This window comes from Armigeres subalbatus, chromosome 1 (assembly GCF_024139115.2).
Source record: "Armigeres subalbatus isolate Guangzhou_Male chromosome 1, GZ_Asu_2, whole genome shotgun sequence".
NCBI classification, from domain to species: Eukaryota; Metazoa; Arthropoda; class Insecta; order Diptera; family Culicidae; genus Armigeres; species Armigeres subalbatus.
The window spans coordinates 301,361,603-301,368,329 of record NC_085139.1 but is presented as its reverse complement, the minus strand read 5'-3'; the positions used below and the strand labels follow the sequence as shown (position 1 = coordinate 301,368,329).

At 39.7% G+C, this 6,727-nt stretch overlaps 1 protein-coding gene across 1 annotated transcript in view; it reads left to right on the top strand.

The window, feature by feature from the left end:
• LOC134207518 (uncharacterized) overlaps nucleotides 1-6,727 on the top strand; it is a 96,735-nt gene that overhangs the window by 47,414 nt on the left and 42,594 nt on the right. The gene's annotated exons all lie outside the window — the stretch shown is intronic.

The following is a 6,727-nucleotide window of genomic DNA, read 5'->3' as shown; positions in this document are numbered from 1 at the left end:
AAGAGGCTCAGAAGCCTCCTTTCAAGAGGCTCAGAAGCCTCCTTTCAAGAGGCTCAGAAGCCTCCTTTCAAGAGGCTCGAAGCCTCCTTTCAAGAGGCTCGGAAGCCTCCTTTCAAGAGGCTCGGAAGCCTCCTTTCAAGAGGCTCGGAAGCCTCCTTTCAAGAGGCTCGGAAGCCTCCTTTCAAGAGGCTCGGAAGCCTCCTTTCAAGAGGCTCGGAAGCCTCCTTTCAATAACACATTAAGTGTGACTTTTTTGTTTAACACTGTAGGCAGGTTGACGCACTACTTCGTCTATGACAAATAAATCAAAAGATTTTAAGAAAATGCATTTAAAGTTGTTTTTCCCACGAAGGACTTGCAATCTTATCTACACGTATTCCGCGAAGTCTTTATATTTCTATTCATTATAATTATTTCTATTCCCTTTCGTATACCTTTAAAAAGGAACCACTTTTGCCAATTTACATCCATCGTGAGTTTATCGTCCCCCTTTCCTTCTTCTATTTGAGCCTTTTTCCAACAAAGCCGAATTTCAACAATCATCATTGAACTTATGATCGCAGATTAGCTCAAAGTGGAATTCAAATTGAGTTAGCCTTCACGAGTTTTTAAACACCCACTCAAGTAGACTTGTTCCCTGTTTATGACTGAAAAAAATCTGATTCGTTCACTTACTGATAATGCTGCCTTTTCTCGACAGTAGCCAACGCACTCAACATCGAGCAAATCCGTGATAGACATATTTTAGAAACCTGAAGAAAAAGTTTCTGAAATTGAATGTAGATTGGATTTACTCAAAACTTGACTGTAGGTTGTTTCATAAAACAATTTTTTTTCTTCCCTGGAGTGAACGTATAACCTTTCATGTTATACGCAAAAAAAAGTTGAACATCATTTCCATAATATCCGCCTCAATAGAAATCTAATTTAGCCTACTTCTCATCCACTCATCATCACTCACGCGTCTCATGATAAGAAAAAAGTTTTTCCTTTTTTTTCTCCTCGCTCCGACACGAATCTTGCCCTATCACGTTTTCGTTCACCCGTTTCCCTTCTAAGCGGCCCTTCCACTTTTCCATTTCCAGTTCCTGAAGACGCAAACCACTGAATGACTGAATGAATGTTCCGACAAATTATTAGAAGCTATTAGTGAAGTGAAGACATTCGCCCGAAATTTATGCATTTATTCATTCAGGACAAGGTTTCGTTCCGCCACACCCCCAGCCTTGCAACTTCTGTTCACAATTTAGTTCCGAATGTCGATGCTCATCGTGGAAAATGGAAGAATTTGGGAGGGAGAGTAAAAGAAAAGCGCTGCAGTGTCAGACTGCAGAATCTTTTGCTGGCGAAACGCTACTCGATATTCAAGCTGACAGAGCTGGTCCAGTGCAATGCATTCAACGGAAAGGCACCGTGGAAACCTCGCTCGAGAGAATCGTTGTCAAAAACAATTAACAATTAACATTAAATTTGTAAAAAAAATGTGTTAAAAATGGCATGGAAGATTTGCAACAAATACCTAGACGAGCTTTGAAAACTCAGACATGCTTAACCAAGTGCCAATTTTCAAATGAAACAAATTGAAACATTCAAAATTAGATGTCACCATAAAAACCATATTACGGCAAATTCAACCCAAATTGCCGTTTAATATATCAAATCACCTAATTTATCAGGAAAAATCTTTTTCGGTGATCCCCACATCAGCTGTCTTTGCCGTGTTCACAAGTATTGCGCTTACTGGCGAACGATGCACCTAAAAAAGATAACACAAATGGCAGTTCTACACGACGAGCCGAGATTGTGGGTTGGGATGACGGGCGGCGGCAAGCCAAAAGCAAAATGGACCACGATGAGGACCTTCTGCCGTTGTTGCTACAACCAACGGCTTCATCAATAATTCATGACAAATTTTCGTTCCTCTTGGTTTCTCGGTTCGGGAAAGGTGCGACAGTGGTGCTCAAGTTGGAGTGGCTTGCGAACGTTGAAATTGGTTTTCGAAGAATCTCCTCTCCTAGTATTATAAGTGAGGAAATTTAGCGTGTTATTAAGTTAGGAACATCTGTAACACTTTGCCATCTCTCTTCCCAATGGTCCATAACAGAAGCTGGTGCTGCAAACACTTACATCGCTTGTTTGAAAGATGTTGACACTGACTGAACGGTCTTATACTGTCAAAGTCCACTGCACCATAAAAAAATCCACCCTCAACTGAACTCACGACTGAATACGCTATTCTGAATCCTTTTTTCCAAAAAAGTTTCCATTACAAGCACCCAAGTCTTTGAAACAAGATATTTCAACCCTAATATACGAGAAGACATCGCAAACTTGTTGGACGATCCTTTCATTGCTTACCATCATAGACGATTCCCTGTACGAAAAAAAAAAGTTCAAAGTCACGACTCATCAATCTGCACTAAACGCGATTAAATCTGCAAACAATGGACAGACAGACCAGCTGTCCTCTGTACGCGTTCGCCTTTCAATGGGCGGAAGAAGAAAAAAATGTCCTCGCGAATCGATGAACCCGCTTTCCGCCACGCCACGCCTCGTCGACCCTTCGGAAACCGATTCTCCGAAGGATATCCAAAGCGCGGCGAAAGGCCCTGATTTATGTTGTCTTGACTTTCGTTTGCTACTAGCCATCCCGTGTCCCCCGTTATCCATTTATAATTCGCGAGGACGAAGCAATATGAGGTTGTTTTCCGGAAATATCCGTTTCATTCCATTCGGGAGACGAAGTAATTACAGTGACAGACAACCCCATGGCGAAATGAAGGTCTCGGAATTTTAATTGATGAATGCCTATGTTGGGTGGAATAGAAAAGGATTTGGGTAACAGACAGGCAGACGCTTCCAAGATTGACGATGAATGGGTGTTTCAAGACGATATGTTCGTGTCATTCATGGAATTGATTATGCCAATTAAAGCATCTCGCTTACTTTTTTGGCCTATATAATGGAATTGAAGATGGAATTGGAATTCGAAATGGAATACGAAGATGCTGGGTCATTAGGGCGAATGGACATGAGGTCAAATGACAAGTGAGAAGTAATAAATGAGCAGTGGAAAATGAGTAATGAGAAGTGAGGAATGTAAAGTTAGAAGTGAGAAGTGAAAGGTGTGAAAGAGGGGAAGTAAGAAATGAGATGGAAGAGGTGAGAAGAAAGGTGAATGCAGGAAGAAGAAAGACGAAAAAACAGACAAAGGTTCATGAGGCGGTATTAAAGGGACCAGTGACTCATGGAAATAACAAGATGTAGAATTGAAAATGCTTGAAGGGACCATCGAAGAAGCCCAGAAAATATTTTTAATATGGCATATTTACTTCCATGCGTCGATAACTAGTCATAGAGCATCGACACTTGCAGGTTTGACTGTAGACGGAAAAGTAGAAAAAAAACAGCCAAAAAAAAGAAAAACGGAAAAAGAAGAAAGATGGAAAAAAGAAGTAAGTGAGAAAAAGGAAGTAAGCCCGAAAACATAAGAAGAACGAAAAAAAAAGAAGAAGAACGGGAGAAAATAAGATATATGGAAAAAAAAGAGGAAAAAAGAAAAAAAAAACAAAAGAATAAAAGAAAAAAAAAGAAGGAAGGTGGAAGGCGGAAGAAAGAAGGAAGGCGGCAAAAAAACAAAGACGGATAAAAGAAGAAAGGCCAAAAAAAGAAAGGCGGAAAAAGAAGATATAGTCAAACGTTCATGAGCTGGTTTTGAAGGGACCACTGGAAATATCAAGATGTAGAATTGAAAATGCTTGGAAAACTGTTTGAAGGGACCATCAAAGTAGCCCAGAAAATATTTTTAATATGGCATATTTACTTCCATGCGTCGATATCGAGTCATAGATCATCGACACTTGGAGGTTTGACTGAAGAAGGAAAAATAAAAAAAGGCAAAAAATAGAAAGACGGAAAAAAGAATAAACATGTAGAAAAGAAAAAAAAGAGAAAAAGAAGTAAATCGCAAAATGGAAGTAAGCCGGAAAAAAGAAGAACGGGAAAAAAGAAGAAAAACGGGAGAAAAGAATGAAAACGGAAAAAAGAAGAGATATGGAAGAAAAGAAAAAACAAAAGAATAAATGAAATGGCGCAAAAAAGAAGAAAGACAAAAAAACGAAAAAAAGAGAAAAGAAAAAAATATAAAAAACGAAAAAAAAAGAAAACGAAAAAAAAAGAAAAACGAAAGAAAAAAACCCAGATTAATCCACCTAGCGGTGATGGCGCCTTTCTCGCGCAAAAGGTAATAAATGTAGCCTTTACGCTTACACCTCGATGATGTACAAGAAAGGCAAAACAGTTACACCGTCTAATGTTATGATAGAAAATTTACACTAGTAGACGACAGATGGCGCTGCCAAAAGTTTCTCGAATTTCCTATGTTCAAATTTTGACTTTCGGACAATTTCATAGTACTATGAAACTGAACGAAGAGCATACTTACGCCTAAATGCGTGCAACACGAGCATCTTTATAGTACGATGAAACTCTTAATGGGAGCAAGCCGCGGATAAACTTTAAAAATATTCATAGATGCAAGGCATTTTTCATAACACATTATTGTTCTATGTCACTATATCTCATCACTATTTTAATATTATCTATTTTTTGCAATTTGCAATTATTATGAAATTCAATAGTGATCAACAGCGTTTTAGTCTCTGTCGGATGCAACTTGTTGCAAGAAAATCGGTTAAGAGTTTCTATGTGAAAATTTGGCTAATGTTTTTTATGGCATTTTGTGCACACACACACACGCACACACATACACACACACACGCACACACGGACAGACAGACATTTGTTCAGCTCATCGAGCTGAGTCGAATGGTATATAACACTATGGGTCTCCGGGACTTCTATCAAAAGTTCGAATTTGGAGTGAAATGATAGCCTTTCGGTACAACTTAGTTGTACGAGAAAGGCAAAAAAGAAAAATGAAGAAGAAAGAAGAAGGAAAAAGGACGAAAAAAGTAGGAAGCAGCTATTAAGAAGAAGAAAGAAGGTAGAAGGGAATAAGGAATAAGGTATAAGGAATAAGGAATAAGGAATAAGGAATAAGGAATAAGGAATAAGGAATAAGGAATAAGGAATAAGGAATAAGGAATAAGGAATAAGGAATAAGGAATAAGGAATAAGGAATAAGGAATAAGGAATAAGGAATAAGGAATAGGAATAAGGAATAAGGAATAAGGAATAAGGAATAAGGAATAAGGAATAAGGAATAAGGAATAAGGAATAAGGAATAAGGAATAAGGAATAAGGAATAAGGAATAAGGAATAAGGAATAAGGAATAAGGAATAAGGAATAAGGAATAAGGAATAGGTAATAAGTAATAAGGAATAATGAATAAAGAATAAGGAATATAGAATAAGGAATAAGGAATAAGGAATAAGGAATAAGGAATAAGGAATAAGGAATAAGGAATAAGGAATAAGGAATAAGGAATAAGGAATAAGGAATAAGGAATAAGGAATAAGGAATAAGGAATAAGGAATAAGGAATAAGGAATAAGGAATAAGGAATAAGGAATAAGGAATAAGGAATAAGGAATAAGGAATAAGGAATAAGGAATAAGGAATAAGGAATAAGGAATAAGGAATAAGGAATAAGGAATAAGGAATAAGGAATAAGGAATAAGGAATTAGGAATAAGGAATAAGGAATAAGGAATAAGGAATAAGGAATAAGGAATATGAGTCGACATCGAGTCTTACCTTCGCTGGCCCTAGGGGGTACCTCGAACAAAAATTCGTAATGGCGGACGAATTGCAATTCTAATCGAAATTTATTTATAAAGTTTTGATAATTGTGTATTTTTTTATTTCAAAACCTTGTTTTGTACATAATAGCGATTAGTAAATCCAATAGAATCATGCCCTCCACAAACATCACTTAGAGGCCTCCATTCAATAAGCCTGGAAGCCTCCTTTCAAGAGGCCTGGAAGCCTCCTTTCAAGAGTCCTGGAAGCCTCCTTTCAAAAGGCCTGGAAGCCTCCTTTCAAGAGGCTTGGAAGTCTCCTTTCAAGAGGCTTGGAAGCCTCCTTTCAAGAGGCTTGGAAGCCTCCATTCAATAAGCCTGGAAGCCTCCTTTCAAGAGGCCTGGAAGCCTCCTTTCAAGAGGCCTGGAAGCCTCCTTTCAAGAGGTCTGGAAGCCTCCTTTCAAGAGGCCTGGAAGCCTCCTTTCAAGAGGCCTGGAAGCCTCCTTTCAAGAGGCCTGGAAGCCTCCTTTCAAGAGGCCTGGAAGCCTCCTTTCAAGAGGCCTGGAAGCCTCCTTTCAAGAGGCCTGGAAGCCTCCTTTCAAGAGGCCTGGAAGCCTCCTTTCAAGAGGCCTGGAAGCCTTCTTTCAAGAGGCCTGGAAGCCTCCTTTCAAGAGGCCTGGAAGCCTCCTTTCAAGAGGCCTGGAAGCCTCCTTTCAAGAGGCCTGGAAGCCTCCTTTCAAGAGGCCTGGAAGCCTCCTTTCAAGAGGCCTGGAAGCCTCCTTTCAAGAGGCCTGGAAGCCTCCTTTCAAGAGGCCTGGAAGCCTCCTTTCAAGAGGCCTGGAAGCCTCCTTTCAAGAGGCCTGGAAGCCTCCTTTCAAGAGGCCTGGAAGCCTCCTTTCAAGAGGCCCGGGAAGCCTCCTTTCAGGAGGCCTGGAAGCCTCCTTTCAAGAGGCCTGGAAGCCTCCTTTCAAGAGGCCTGGAAGCCTCCTTTCAAGAGGCCTGGAAGCCTCCTTTCAAGAGGCCTG